This window comes from Peromyscus eremicus, chromosome 19, assembly GCF_949786415.1.
Source record: "Peromyscus eremicus chromosome 19, PerEre_H2_v1, whole genome shotgun sequence".
NCBI lineage: Eukaryota > Metazoa > Chordata > Mammalia > Rodentia > Cricetidae > Peromyscus > Peromyscus eremicus.
The window spans coordinates 16,623,971-16,641,401 of record NC_081435.1 but is presented as its reverse complement, the minus strand read 5'-3'; positions in this window follow the sequence as shown (position 1 = coordinate 16,641,401).

Sequence of the window (17,431 nt, the reverse complement as noted above, 5' to 3'; positions counted from 1 at the left end):
CATGAAAACGACTCCTAATTTAAAGAAAACTAAGGCATCCCTCACCACTGACAAGGAAAATGGCTCTTTCTGGCCAAATCATAGAAATGAGCCTCCTTAAGTACCTTGCACCTTTAAAAGCTGACATTATTGCCGCGAAGCCTGAGTGGTACCTTGTCAGCATGGAATAACCAGACTGGGCCAAGTTGTCATTTCTGACAGGTCAGTGTAATGAGCAAAAGAACGCTGAGTTTGTCTAAAAGTTTTCCCTCGCATCAGCAGGGTAGAGCTGTTTGGGGCGATAACAGCTCCTTGTATGTGACTCATTAAACGTGTCATATTATCAAATGTGTGGTCCACACTATCTCAGCCACCACATTTATGCTTTGTCTCCTCCACTCCCCCATGCACCTCAAATGTCTTTATTTTTTATTGTTATCTTTTTTATTTATTTTTACTTTGAAAGGAGTACAGATTGCAGAGCTTTGAGTATTTGGAAGTTAGCAGAATGGAATTAGGAGAATGCTCAATATGCTGTTTATTGCGAAACATATCGGAGATAAATTTTAGCATAACTCTACGTGGACTTTTCTCCATGCATCTTTCTTCTTCCTCCTGTGGATTTCCCAAGTGACATGTTTACCACCATAAAAGCTTACAGAGGGTTAAAGGAAGAAATAGGCACTGGGTGGGGCTGGCATGCTATGGTGCTTCTCAGTAAGAGTGTGTTGCTGGATGTACAAAGTCCACAACTGACAGTGTCGAGGCTCCTACCCTGGTCAACAGTGAGGTCCAGAAGTACCTGTGCATCTGGTTGGCCATCTCAGGGATCCAGATTTCTTTGCCCACACAGATGAAAGCTTGAAGGCTGTGTTCCTCCTGGCTCTCCAGACAGCTGTTCTACCTCTTATTGTTACCACGCACCAAACAGCACAAAACATTTCCCCCTGCTTTAGAAAAATTCAGTTAATGTTCCTGACTAATTAAATTCTTACTCTAGTCATGATTAATGTAACAAATAATTACAGCTTAGATCTAATATAGATACAACTAATTGTTCTGCCCACAGAGAGTCGTGACTAACAGTTAAACACAGCTTTTAAAGCCAAAGCAGAGGATGTGAGTGGCGACCTTCACCTGGCCTGCCTCTTGCCATCTCTGAGCTTCTGTTCCCTTCTTCATTTCCTTGAATGTGGCAAGGGTTTCTGTTTTGTCTGTTTACGTTTCTCTCTCTTGTCATATTAGATGATCTCTTTGCCTTCCTTTTCTCACTCTTCTGCTGAGCCGTGCAGTGGTATAGTAGCAGACAGGAATGGATGGGTCTGCATGGACTGAATTTTCTCCAAGGACTAAAATGCAAAAGTCCTTTTCCAACCCAGCTGAAGTGAAAGATACCAGAAAACCGCCAGAGTTAAGAATACAAAATAACACACCTGGGCCCCAGTCTGCCAGTTTTGTATCTGGATACCCATGCCTGCAGCAGATGCAATGTGTTCTATAGCTCTATAGAAGATTCTCATTCAGCATTATGGAAAGAGTGCTATACTAGCCTCTAATAATATCCTTGCCAGCCATAGAAAACACTCAGGATGCCTCTTGGGTATTCTCACAGCTCTGAGGAAAAAATGTCCCTACGTGTATTAAATACTTGTTGAAATTTGAAATTGATAATGTTCATAAGTTTCTCATCTGCAGTCCCAAATAAGAGGTAAGCAGAATGATCCGTTGAAGAGTTTGCTTCCAAATGAATGTATGAAATCTTCTCTTTATTAACTATTTCTGTACTTTAGAGTAATAAAAATTCCTTTTCAGAGTACTATTAAGCATATATTATCTTTATTAACTTAAATGCCAATAATTAAAAATATCCAGAGAATAAAATGTCTTATTGCTTTTTGTTTGTTTTTCTTTTGTTTTGTTTGTTTTTCAAGACAGGGTTTCACTGTGTAGCTTTGTGCCTCTCCTGGAACTCCCTCTGTAATCCAGGCTGGCCTCGAACTCACAGAGATCCTCCTGCCTCTACCTCTTGAATGCTCGGATTAAAGGCATGTGCCACCACTGCCCCAAAATGTTTTATTATTATTAGAGAATTTGTATATTACTGTGCTGCATCAAATATGCTATTTTACTTTTCTCTGGCAAATATTTTTAAAATATCCAAAGCTATTTCTCTGGTACAGTGCATACCAGTATATAACAAAGCATTCAGTTTCACACAAAGATTTAAAACCTGAATCCAAAATGTTCTTTGCACAGTTCACACAATCAATCTGATATAATTATTCTAAATACATTCACACCTTTGTGATAATAATTCATATTATTGAAAGTTTTATATGGAACTATATTGGAGGCTGGTAACCATGATTCAAAATTTTCTAATTTTTCTACTTCACAAGATAAAGTACATAGAATCCTAGAAAGTATCTAGTAAAAACAAATTCTCATATCATTTCTGTAATGTGATTACTTTATTTGCAAGGTACACTTGAAATTGTAGATATCGCTAAGCACACACACACACACACACAAGCAGACTCACACACATTTGCATACATGCATACACACACCTGCACATGTGCATTCAGGCACATGCATACAATGCATCACTCACATGCATGCACACACATACACACACATGCTGCACATACGCATGCATAAGTGTTCTCTCTCTCTCTCTCTCTCTCTCTCTCTGGCTATCCATGTCCAATCATTGTCACAACAACAGGCAGAGAGCAGGGTGCTCTGACCTGAAATAATCATAAAGGAGAGAATGGGAAGACAGATGATTTCTACAGAGTGAATCTACAGTTAATATTCAGATGACTCTATGTTGATCTTCAGCAACAGAATTTTGACCCACCGTTCAATGGTCAACACACAATTACGCAAAGAATTCTCATTTTTATAAACTTAAATTCTTGATTCTCAAGTTGGAAAGAGCCACAGGATATGTTCAAAGTTATCTGCAAATAACCACAGAGGACTGGATTTGGAAGCAGAGCTAACATTTAATTCTAGTTATTAAACATTTTACATATAAAATGTAAACATTCTGTATGTAACATTCACATATAAAATACATCTTTAAGATGTTCCCAAACTCTTCAATCACCAATTAAATACTTTATTTGATTTTCATGTAGCTCCATACATCTAAGATCTCTTGAGCCAAAAACTATGTGTTTCCAGTTTAAAATCACAGAATATTTGAGTATAGTACTTGCACAGTTCTAATAGATCAGCCTAATATAAAGTAACTAAAACATCTGTCCTTTTCTATTTCATCAAAGTAGACATTAATTCCTATTAGAATCCCAAAAGTATTAGAAACAACTCCTTCACCCAATCATGTGACCCTGTCTCTGTTACAATCTTGAAGGCATACACAAATTTCAGGGCTTCTAGGTTAGAAAGAGAATCTATAAATGTGCTGAACAGCGTAAAGTTGTATTTTTCTGCGTCAGTCATTCCATACATATATCTGTGTATATAAAAGGGAGTCGATTTATATACACATGCACATATTTGCTCTCAAAGTGAAGGATCTCTGCCGTTCTGCGACTTCATATGCCTTCTGCTCATACTCTTCTATGAGAAAGAAAACTATGAAAAAGAAAAAGCAATTTTTCTCTATCTTTGGAAATTACTGAAGAAATATTGTAATCTTCATGTCCATTTGAAGGCAAAAAATAATTTCTGCACCTGGGCATACATACCATGTGTATACTTCTTTCAAGCTATTTTTTTCTGGGGTTTCATTCCTAGCTCCTTTTACTTTATTTTTAATTTTAGATTCCAACATGAATGTCATGCCCACAGAATCCAGCCACACTTTTCCTCTTCCACATCATGTAGTAGTCCTACTTGAGTAGTCTTGAAAGATATCATATGACCCACAAAGCACAATTATTCATCAACTAGGTCTGTAAGAAAGTGCTTCCTGACATTCATGTCTTCTGCCCCACATATTCCATGAGGCTGGTGCTTTTTATCCAAACCCTCTCTGAAGAAACACTCCATCCCACAACCTGTATGGATTGAGAAGTTTTCCCAATCAGTACTATGGTATTTCCACTCTTTCTCCTATGTGCATGAGGATGGTCACTCCTCCCTATGGGTTGATTCACTGAGGATGGAAACTTTCTCTTCTATTTCATCACTGGCTCTCTATACTTTCATATTATTTACTATCCAATGAATAACATACAATGAGAATTGTATGTGACTGAGAGAATAAATAATTCTACAATCAACCAGTCCAGGTAATACTTGTCTTTCGTGTACATATTTATTTAAATAACTATCTAAGAAAATAGCAAATAAGCAAAAGTATATCCCCAGAACTCTCTATACATCCAATCACTTCAGAAATAAAGGTTATGACTGTCATTACAGATATAAAATGAATCTTGCCTGCCCTGGGATATTGTGTAGCATGGAATAGAGCCATACAGGAGGCTTGGCCTACAAAAGGAGGTGTATGGATTTTTCCAATTCTTTTTCCAGATGATCTAAATATACACTCTAACAGATATTTTCTGTATCAGGTAATCATGTCTATTTTCAGCCTTGACTTCTTTGTCTCAAATTTGATCATAATCATCTCTCTCTCACAGGACTTTTGTGAGTACCATCTAATAACAATTACATAGCAAAAAGCACAAAAGCCAAACAAAGAACACAGATATAAAAGGATAGATTCTGAACATACCAAGCAGTTAGTTGATTTTACTGAATTTCTGAGCTCTGGAATGAAAGGCTTACAGTGCCTTCTAGGTTTAGGGTAAGTCCCTACCTGAGCAATGTATGATGAAATTCAGAGCAATAGAGGATATTCTATTCTTCTTTGATGGAACTGTAGCCACAGGATAATATAAAGTGGCCATGTTTTGAGTTCCAAAGCAGAGACAGTCTGTGACAATTCCATTAAGGATAGCTCCATGATAATGGGTTAGAAACGTCCATTGTTTTATAAATGATGCTGTTTTCTGAGTCACCCTATTTGTCTCCCACAACATAGAGAAATTATCTCACCATAGTTTGTCTACTTGCTTCATTTGCAATGACAGCAAAGTCCTTCATGTTAGACATGAAGAAATATCTTTGTCTCCTTACTCTTCTCAATTGTGTGAGATTTGATATACGTATTGTTAAATTTTGTTTTCTGTTATTTTTGTTTCCCATTCCTTCAATTAGACTTTCTAATCTAAGAAGGAAAGACATGTAACAATAGATTAGTGTTCTTTAGGATATGTAGTTCATTCTATAACTATCTGTGACCACTATTACTGTTCAAAATAACAAACATTTTAGAGTTTGCAGCTGATACAGTCATGTGATATGACATAAAAATACTGAGAAAGATTGGTGACTAGGAAGAATTAATGAAGCATGACTCTCTCTCTCATACTGTTTCTGTCTCTAGCTCTTGCTCTCTTTCCTTACTTAGGGATTCAAGTCCTCTTAATAAACAGTACAAACTGCCTTTATATTTAAGGTGGGAGAAGCTCTTATTTTACCTCCACAAATAGATGCCTTAAAACGAAAGAGAGCATTCTTTTGTTTCTGTGTGGGAAGCAGTTTGAATCTTCACAGATTTATCAGCACAAACTAACCAAGCAGATAAGTGGTCTTCAAGGTATGGTTTGACTATTCTTGCTAGACACAGCTAGAAAATTCACCCATCCATGATAAAGTTCAAAAGGATTGGAACAAAACATTACATGCATGACGATTTGAATGAGAATGAGCTCTAAAGGCTCAGATACTGAATACTTGCTACACATTTGATAGAACTGTTGGGGAAGGTTTAGGAGACTTACTTCGGTTCACTCTTATCACTATGGCTTCTTCCCTCCCTTTTGGAATGGTAAAGTATATTCGATGCCATTGTACATTATAAATATGTAATTTGTTTTTGCTTTTGATTGTAACTCAAAACGATTGTTTTGAGTCTCACAAAATACTTTGAAGTATTGAGACTGTGAAACACCATGGGGACTTTTGAAGCTGGAATAAGTACATCTTGCATTGTGGTGTGGCTGTGGGGACCAGGGAGTGGAATGTGCTGGTTTGAATGAGAACAGCCACCATAGGCTCTTAGGTTTAAATATTTGTTATTCAATTGGTGAGACTATTTAGGACAGTTTAAGAACTGTGGCTTTATTAAAGGAAGTGTGTCACTAAGGGCTGAGCTTTGAGGTTTCAAAAGCCCATGGCATTCACAGTTAGCTCTCTATGACTCATCATGTAGATTAAGGGTAAGCTCTCAACCATTGTCCATGCTGTGCCTGCCATCCTGAATGCTGCTCTGGTCCCCTCCATGATGGCTGTGTACTCTAACCTTATGGAACAATGAGCCCCCAAATAAATGCTCTCTTTATACGTTGGCTTTGGTCACGGTGCTTCATCATGGCAATAGGAATGTAATCAAGAAACTACACAAATTTAAATACATTTTACTTAAAGACTACTCTATAATCTGAAACTGTATTTCAACGTTAAAATGACTGGTTTGGGTCTTCCCCAGGGTCAATATAAAAATCTGTCAACACCATGCCAGCACTTGAACCTCCATTTTCACCTTATATTCCTTTTACCATTTTATGGTCTGACAATAATTCTAGCTTAGACATAACCCACTTTTATCATGATGGTTATTGTAATGATACAATTTGTTTCTACTTCAAAAATGAATATAGAATAAAGAATTAGAAGGAGATGAGATGAAATGATTTCCATCCTCAATGTACAGAAATGGAGTCATAAAAAGCCTTAGAGGTGTAGGTTTATATAAGATCTTACATGTAGAAGACCTTAGGTTTAATACAATTGAAACTCTTTATTATAATTTTTGGGATTTTTTTTTTGTTTGCTTGAGACTCTTACACATGTGTGTGGTGATATTTTATCTGTGTCCCCCAATGAAGTTTATCTGAGGATCAGAGGAAAAAGCCAGCCACTATATTACACATAGAAGTCAGGCAATGGTAGCACATGTCTTTAATCCTATGACTCGGAAGGCAGGGATCTGTCTAGATCTCTGTGAGTTCAAGGCCACACTGGGAACAGAGCCAGACATGGTAGCACATGCCTTAATTTCCAACACTAGTTAACCATAAAGGTCTGGAGGTCTGTACAGACAGACAGGAAGTGACAGAGCTGGGCAGGAAGAGGAAGTGATGTAGCTGGGTGGAGAGAGGAAATGAGTTAACAGAACAGAAAGGCATATGGGTGTTAGTATACAGAAAGTAGGTCTCCTTTTTGGAAGCTGCAGAGTTGATGAGGTAAGGTTAGCTCTGGCTTTTCCTATTCCTCTGATCTCTCAGGTTTTATCCTCAATATATGGGTCTGGGTTTTTTATTAATAAGACCTTTTAAGATTCCTCTACATATACATATAATGTGTTATGATTAAATGCATCCCCTATTCCTTACTTTTTGATTCCTTTCCTGTCTCTCCCACCCCCAACAGCTCCATGAACTTTTTTTTCAGTTATTGTTACCTGTATGTGCAAGTTTGGAAGACCTTCTGGTATATCTTTTTAGTGGTCCCATCTCTTATGCTTTTGGCAGCTGATGACTTTTGTGGGAGGGGTGGAATTGAAATTCTGTGGAGGCCAAAAGGAAAAGCTTCAGTCATTTTTGATCCGTTTGTAACAGAATAGAACTGACAGATGACAGACTTTTTCCCAAAGGGGTTCCATATTTAATATGTCTTAGAGAATCATGCACCTATGCAGGGGATAATTGTCAAAGATCACAGTGGAAGGATACAGAGATAGGGAACATAATCGAGACTCTAAGAAAGAAGACATAAATAGCATTGTCTGAAAATAGGGGATAATCTAGAGGAGAAACATAGACTGGTTAGATTCAGAGATAACATCAACATCCCTTGTCATAGAAAATGTTGGGATTGGTCATACATGGTTTTAAGTCTGTTTATTCTATAGTGTCAAGAGGCAATGCTTCATTAATGCAATTCACTGTGTGCAGATCCAATGATGCCTCTGTACAAGGCCTAAGATTGTAACAGTTCTTGCCCAACTAGTGTGTTAACAACTTTTAGAAACTTTTTGTCTTGGGTTGGATGAAGACTATATTCCTCCCCAAGCAACCATAAACAGGTAATGCTTCTAGGAGAAGGAGAAACACTTTTTGTTCAGCAGTACAGCCATTAGTAAGCTTCATGCCATTTTTCTGTGAAGAGGTCATGACCCATCCTCCTATAAACAATCATATTTACATTGATTAGTCCATCAGAAAAAAAAAGAGATGAAAATAAAAGTGGGAATCAGCAAGTGTGGGAAGGTTTAAAAGAGTGTGATGAGGGTGTATATGATCCAAATACCTTATACATATCTATAAAATGTCTTAATGAAATCCATGTTCTGTGTAATAAATAAATATTTGTAAAATAAAGAACACTGGAATGTGTATAATGCAGGAATGAAAGAAAGAGAATGGGAAAGGAAGGCAGAGGAGGCGAGAGAATAAAAAGGATACTGAAAGGGGGCACTTGGCACGACAGGCTAATGTGAAAATAATACACGCTTTGTCACCATTTGGATTGCCCTTCCAGGTAGAGGTTGTGTTCAATGAGACTCGGGTTGAAAGCATTTCTCTGGTCTCATTTAAAAGGTTATACATAATGAGATTTCTGCCATGGTGGGAAAGTTAAAAATTCTGGGTGAATTGCCAAATCTTTTGATTGCAAAAGTGCTTTTAATATACTACAGAGCATTTGTCTTTGCTCACAGCAAAATGCCAGAGCCCTACTTCCTTTCCAGGACCTGATATTCTCCACAGAACCATTTATTTTAAATTCCCAGGCAGAACTAACTCTTTCTATCCACTAAAGTAACTGTGAACAGGTGTGTAGGGCTAGAGCCTTGGCCCCAGCGAGGGGCCTTCTGCAGCCTTTCTGACCCCCTGAGAATTTCTGGACTATGACAAGCACTGCATGATCTGCCTTTCACATAACCAATGCATGTCTGATGAACACTGTGTATGTGTCCACACTCTACCTTAAAGTGGCAGCCCATGACAAGAATTCTCACAAAAGGCTCCCAAGCCTAGGATATTCACAGACGTCTATAAGATTAAGAATAAAACTGGTAAGGGAAGATAACTGAGGAAGTAAAGAGGAGGAAGTAAAGAATTTGTTTTCATCTATGCAGTATGAATTGGTCACTGTGATTTATTTGCCTATTTGAACATACAATTATAAATAAATACACAGAAGATGTTTTGGGGATGAAGTCTCACGGGTAAGGAAGAATAGATGATTCACTTCTTAGAATGGTCAAATGCCACCTAGTGACATTAACCTACACACTGTCCATGAAGGGACAGTGAGAGGTGGGGTGATTGGGAACAGTTTAAGAAGACCTCTTACTCCATCTGGAATATAAGCAAGGGTAAAGACACATAAACCATCACAATAGAAAGTACCTTGTTCATTCCTGGGTGCTTCCAGAGATGACTCTTCTCACAGCTGCACTTCTAACATTACTGACCTTGCCTCTGAGGAATATGTATGATCTTTATACCCATAGCTGAGATAGCCATAGGTAGACTGCTGCTGCCTAGTCCATGTTTCTTCCTCCATCCCTGAGTGATGCATAAGCTCCTGCAGGGACAGAAACAGCAGCATAGCCTACTAGAACCCTACCATAATATTAAGCTTTGCTGTTTGCTTTCCCCTGATCATAAAAGATCTACTTTCAAAGTAATTTTTCCATGGACTCATAATTATGGCTGTAATTTCTCTGCCTAAATTTGAACAGGGAATGGATTCTGGCCTGTTTCTCTCGCTATTCACTTTCTGATATTTGTATTGTTCTTGGAAACACACAGAAAAAAAAACTGTCATATATATAGATTCATATAAGATATGGCTGTATAGAGAGGTCTCCACAGTATATACACAGACAAGTATTATCACCTGAAGGTAATCACAGGTTTTCACTCACATATAAAGAATGCAATATCTTATTGGCTACATTTTATTTGGGATCTTATTGTTTGTGAAGTCCTTGAGAAAACGAGTCTAGATCCAGGATTGAGTTTATGCAGTTTGTCAAATAGAGTTCCTTATATCCAATTCATACAGATGTAAAATGAACATACATAATGATGTTCTGTCTCAATTCAGCACTGTCTCAAATTATTGGCATGTGGTTTGTTTCAAATTTTAACATCATTAAGAACATTTGAACATTACACAACTGTTCCTGTGTTTCATTTTTTTATTCTTCTCTCATGCATAACATCTCATCTGCAATTTTCCAACTTTTGCCATTACGGGTTATCTATTACGATTTTTGTTTTAATTGTCGCTCTTCACTCTAGTAGGTGGGAACTGAAACATTGTTGTGGTTTTAGTTAGGATTTCCCTGATGATTCATACTGATGTGGAGTGTTCAGTCATACACCTGTTGGTCATCACATGCTTCATAAGTTTATTTGAGTTGTACTGTGTACATTTTAATTTTTGTATTTATAAGTTATTTAATATTTATTTATTTTTGGGTATTAATCCCTTTATATTATGAGTCAATTACAAATATTCACTCTAATCCTTATATTATATATACACCTTTTATTTTATTTTATTTTTGCTTTACAGAATTTCTTTTAGTTCATTATGATCCCTGGTTTCTGATTTTAGTACTTGGATTCTTTTGATCATATCCCAAAATCCACTTTGCAGATGAATGACATAGATCATTCTCCTTATAGTTTCTTCTGATAGCTTTACAGTTTCTAAGGCTTTTGATTAAGCTTTTTATCAATTTTGAGTTGATTTAGTACATAATGTGATAAAATCTCTAATTCCATTCTTCAGTACAGATGTTCCAACTTTCCCCAGAACTGCCTTTTGAAAAGACTTGCATATTGTTGGTGAGAAATTAAATTTTAGTATATCCCCCTCCAGGAAACAGATTGGAGATTTCTCAAAAACATCAAAATAGGATGATAATGTAGTTCAGCAATCTGACTACTAGGACTATATCCAAACAAAAGAATCAGTACCTCAAAGCAAGGTTTACACTCAGATAATGAATATAACATTACTCCAGGAGTGATATCAATATATGTATCTATCAGTGTATGAACGAACTAGGAAAAATGATGCACCATATACATAGTAGAATGCACGGAGAAAAGCATGACATTGCCGAAGTGCATACAAGCAAGGAGGAAAATGAGTGGCATGAAAGAGGCTGATAATGGAAAGACAATCACTTCATGGTCTCAATTATACATAGAATGAAAAAATACTAACAAATAGAAATTGAGAGTATAATAGTAACTTTAGAATAGAGTCAGGGAACATATAGGGAGATTTGGGTCAAAAATGAAGATTTTCGGGTAGACAGGAGGAATAGTCATTAATTGGTCAAAATCATGGCTTCAGTCATCACACACTGTATACTATAAAACTGAGATGAACGTAGATTTAGGTCCTTTCACACCAAGTAAGTGATGATTCCGTGAAGTAAACTGTACATGCTAACTTCATTTAGCCACTCCAAAGCATATATATGATTTAAAACATTGCAGTTCTCATCATGAATGTGCATCAGTATTATTTTTCAATTAAAAAAAGAAAAAAATGTAGACGGAAAACAAGAGAAAGAAAAGGAGAAGGAGAATAAGAGAGAGTAAAAAGAGAGAGAAGAGAGGAGATGATATAGAAGGGGTGGAGGGGGGAGAGGAGATCTTTAAGTTTTAGGTTGACACACCGTAGCTTGATAATGACAAGAACATTTATTTTCCATTTACAGAGATTTCTGGGTAGATCTTCACTCTGAGAAGCTCTGTAAATTATGCAGTAGATATTTTTTGTCGAAGTTTGCACAAGGACTGAGTCAGAGAGCATTGTGTGGAGTGGGCAAAAGTTGCCATGACAGATGTAAGCTGAAGATTTATAGAGAGAATTAAAATTTGCATCCTTACTGGCTATTTGGTTGATGGCTGGTAATAGTGTCCTAGGAGGTGTAGCTTGCATGTCTGGCATCTACAGAACAAATGGCTTCAGCTTGTGCTGACCTTGACATCATTATGAATTATTTTAACAAGGCAAAACTTGGGAAAACATCTCTAATGTATGAGATCCCAGCTGGCTAAAAGGAGCAGCTGGAGTAAAGGTCTTCTCTGTCTCTTTACTGGGTTCTGGAGTCATGCCAGGCTTTCAAAGCTGGCATGAATATGTAGATCACTTTTCCAACAACCAAGTTTGTACCTGAGTTTGGAATTCTTTTCCATTAATATTTGCAATAACCTGTAAATTTTAGAAGGATGGGAAGCAGAAAGTTATTAAAATATTCACGATACTATGATATATGGAATCATGAAAGACAACTTCTTAAGGTAACCATATATCATATGATCATGACATCAAGTAATTATACCAGAGGAAGATCTGCATCCACCAGTTAATTCTGGTTTGGCTATCTGAATAAGAGGTGGATTAGAAAGTAAGAATAAAAAGTAAAAACATGTTGATTCTGTGCTCTTCATTCCTGAAAGGAAGAGATGGATCCATAAGCTCTCTGCTTCTTTCTAGCTTGCAAAGTCCATGAGTTAATAAATGTAAATAGAAGGAAGAAACAGAAACCTAGACAGGCCTACCTAGACAGAAATCAAAAAGTGTAAGAATGAGGATGTAACTCAGTAGCAGAGGGTGTTCTAGTGTTCAGGTTAGTCTTCCACCCACCTCTCTCTCTCTCTCTCTCTCTCTCTCTCTCTCTCTCTCTCTCTCTCTCTCTCTCTCTCGTGTGTGTGTGTGTGTGTGTGTGTGTGTGTGTGTGTGTGAAGAAGCAACATAAACTGAGAAAATGCTGCCATCAGATTTCCCTGTAAGGAAGTTTGTGGATGGATTTTCTTGATTGCTGATTCATGTGAGAGGACAGCACCATCCCTGGGCAAGTAGTTCTGGAATGTACAAGAAAGGTAGTTGAGCAAGCCAGCAAGCAGCATTCCTCTGTGGTTCTACTCTAGTTGCTGCCCCAGTGATAGACTGTTTGCTGTAAGAGTAAGATATAATCCTTTTCCTCCCCAAGTTGTTTGTGCTTATGGTGTTCACAACAACAATAGAAACTTAGCTTAGTCAGCCAGCATGTGCTAAGCCCTGACTTTAATTTCTAGGGAAAAGGGAAAGGAAAAATGTGTTCATTATAATGATACTAAATCAGAGATTCAAGGAGTGCCTATTCTACCTAGAAAGGCTCAGAGAACTGAATAAGCAGCGAAGAACAAGTTTGAGACTACTGAATACTTTATTTAAGGATGTTTCTTCTGGGCGTGGCTTTCATTTCTATAATCCTAGCATTCAGGAGGAGGAGGTACAGTGAAGTTTCCAATGCCTGTCTCAGGTATGTAATGACTTTGAGGCCAAAGTGAACTACAGAGGATCCTACATTTATATATATAAATAAACAAAATAAATGAACAAGTTAGTTTATCCTGCTACACATATAAAGATGTTGCTTGTGTTAATCTACTGGTCTGGAGTTCCCCAGATTGTACCCATTCTTTTCTGTGTAGTAAACAGGTCCGTGGACTAAAGAGTCTGGCAGACTTTAGAGGTAAAAAGAAGTAGCTCCTAACCAAAGCCATATTCTTGGAGCCCAATCTCTAAGTGTGTGAATGCAGGATAAATTAGCACAATGTATCTCATAAGTTGTTACACAAATGTGACAGCGTCAAATGCCCATCATCAGCTAGCCAGGACTATAGAAGAGCTGAGATGCTTAGTGCTGCAGGTACCAGGTTCCTGAGAGAGTAGGAGAGCTGAGATGCAGGGTGCAACTGTACTGATATATGAGAAAGACAGAAAATGCTTCTGATTCTTAAGATCTTCATGCAGATAATTATTGAAAGAAGCTTAACAGAGATGGTGAAAACATCAGACCGAGGAGGACATACAGGACAAAAGCTAGAGGTCTGATGTAGATCAGAACTGTGAAGAAGAGGTTTGCATTGCAAACTCCACGACCTAAATCTTCTCAGGGAAAGTGTCTTTACGTTTCACTTCAAGTCTTTGTTTCATGATTTTCTCACTTTGTTCATTGAAAACAAAAATGTTAACTGTTCCCACCAGGAGGATTTAAGGCTAAAGAGACAAGATAGTAGAAAGTGTAATAACAACGATAAGGAGGAGGCACTACTAAAAAAATATTAAATGAGAAATGCAAGGAAACTACTGAAATGGATATGAAATTTTAAACCTCTAGTGTTGGCCTGGACAACATGTGGAACTAAAGAACAAAGAGTCATCCGGAAGAAATCTCAGTATGTTTTCACTCAACATGTAAACCTCTAGTCTCCATGGTCAGTGCCTTTCTGAGGATTCTGTAAAGCATCTAGTGCTTTCCAAGCAACCACAGCTCCCTTGGGAATTGGTAGGGTGAAGTTACCAGGAAGAAAACTAAACACTTCTAATGGAGCAAAGTCTGATGAGAGGTGCTCCTAGGCTGATTTCTGCTTCCCTGTGTCCTGACAGCATAATAAAAATTAAACTTTCTTTTCTTTTCTCATTTATTCACTTTTGAGAGAGAAGCTCATGTCGCTCAATTTGGACTAGACCTCACTGTGGAGCAGAAAATGACCTTAAACTTCTGATCCATCTGTCTCCACATCCTTCAGGCTAGCACCACAGGCCTGTGCTGGCACTCACAGTTTACGTGGTACTGGGTTACAAACCCAGAACTTTAGTAGCACTAGGCAAACATTGTGCCCCGTAAGCTATACCCCAAGCCCCAATATTAACCATTTTTAAAAGATATTTGTGTGGTGAAATCTTTATAGCATTCAGAGTAAAATCTATAGAAAAACTTGGTGGTGTTATAAAGAGAAAATATTTGTAGGTTTGTTTTGTTTTACTTGTATATTTAGTTGACAGACATTCATCTATAGTTTTAACTCTATATAAGCATGCAGAGAATATCTACCGAGTGCCTATTGCATCAATGGATATGCTTAGATATGAAAAAATGTTAAAACACCCTTTATATTAAATTGTTTTAAAGAAGCCAACACCTCTAAATACTTATTACATGGAAATACCATGTGAGAAGTGAACACACAAGGCAATGGGAAATTTTAGAGTACAAAACAATTTCCCATACAAAGCAAACAGAAAATACAATGTGGATGTGCTGATATTTGACCTTGTTCTTTGAAGACTGAGAGTTTGGAGGATGAGGAAATAGCAAATTTTATTGCAATCTGCATTTGCTGAGTTTGTGGCATTTAACATAATCAATATCATTACATTTGTGACTGTTATACTTGCACTTTTAAGTCAACTAATGTATTTCTATCACCCATAAGCTTATAACAGTATATTGAAGTTGATTCAATATTTGGCAACAACTGTACTTTATAACTGAGAAATCTTAGTATGTTCATAGAGTGCAAAGGCAGGGACATTGTAGAATAAAGATGGAATAATAAGAATGCAAATGTGGTGGCCTACACGAGTAGTGAGTTTATCTATGCCGTGTTACATGTTACATGATCACAGTCCCCACCCTGCTCTGTACTTCTGGCTAATTACCCATGATACAGCCCTGCAAAGAAAAAAAGTGATAGTAAATAATTTGATGGGTGAAGAATCTCATATAAATGAATCACAACTATAAGGGAACACCTTTAATTAGATATTGATTAAGTTATAGATCCATATTTGTAGCTTGCTGTGCTTTTATGTGGCCTTATAGAGGCCGTGTGTGTAACTTGTCCCTTACATTCATAGTTGAAACAGTAAATAAAAGAAAGATCTCACCATCAAGATGAAGAATGGATGAGATGCAAATCCAAAGTAAAAGGTGTAAAGGCTCAAAAATGACAAGGTAAAGCATAACAGACTCAGATTTCCTTGAAAAAGAGAGAGATACACAGTAAATATGATGGCTTCTTCATCTCAAAGCCAGGCAGGTCTTGGCAGGGTTGCAGTGTTAAAATGCACACAGTTCCTGCCTGACAATAATCCTTCTCTGGGCTGGTGGAGACATGAGAAAGAACATCTCCACCAGGATCTATGACCAATGCAATTGCCAGAGACACAAAAAACCGTGGATTTTTCTGAGTCTCTGGGATGAAATGGCATTCTGAGGCAAGGAAGAGTGAACTAAAGACAGCATGATCTGAGATCCTGCACATATGGAAAGTTTCTGGATCACTTAAATGTTACAGAACTTCCTTTCCACCCTTCCTTCTTTTCTTTATCCTCTTCCATTCCCCCTCCCTCCCTCTTCTCAAAACTGACCTGGAATATATTACCCAGATTGGCCTCAGAGTCACAGAGATCCTTATGCCTCAATCTCATGAATGCTGAGAAGATATTCATTACCATTCACTCTTGTCTCAGTCTTTCTTAAATTTTTGTTATTTTCCTTTTATTGGAAATAGACTCCTTTTTCATACAACACATTATAGTCATAGTTTGTGCTCCCTTCACTCCTCCTAGCCCCCCACTTCCTCTACCTTCCGTGTCCACTGTCTTTCTGTCTCTCCTTAGAAAAGTACAGGGTTCTAAGCCGGGCGGTGGTGGCGCACGCCTTTAATCCCAGCACTCGGGAGGCAGAGCCAGGTGGATCTCTGTGAGTTCGAGGCCAGCCTGGGCTACCAAGTGAGTTCCAGGAAAGGCGCAAAGCTACACAGAGAAACCCTGTCTCGAAAAACAAAAACAAAAAAAAAAACAAAACAAAACAAAACAAAAAAAAAAAAAAAGAAAAGTACAGGGTTCTAAAAGATAACAACCAAAGATGACAAAATGCAATATAATAAGATGAATCATATCATATTATTGTTGAACATAGCAACACAACAGGGGAAAAGAAACCCACAAGCAGGCACAATAGTCAGAGACCCACTCATTTTTCCCATCAGGAGCCCCATAAAATACAAACTTAATAGCTATAATGTATAGACAGAGGACTTGTTATAGATCCATGTCGCTTCTGTTCTTGCTGCTTTAGTCTCTGTGTATTTATATGCTCCTTGCTTAGTTGATTCAGAGGTCCCTATTCTCCTGGTGTCCTCCTTCCTCTCTGGCTCTTACAATCTTTTTGCCTCCTCTAATAATCTTTTGCCTCCTCTTCTGAAGCATTCTCTGAGCTCTGAGGGGAGGATCTGATGGGACCTCCCATTTATACTCTTTACTGTAATGTCTGGCTGTGGGTTTCTGCATGCACTCCCATCTTCTGCAGGAGGAAACCGCTCTGATGATGACTGAGTAAGGCACTGATCTATGAGTATAGTGGAATATCATTAGGAGCCATTATTTTGATACAATTTTTTTTTTAGACCAATGATGTTTGGTTTTACGCTAGGTCTCTGGTTTTTATCACTCAAGTGGGGTTGGGTATGGATTCCTTCTAATGGAGTCAGCCTTAAGTCAAATCAGATATTGGTTGGTTATTTCAGTTCTGTGC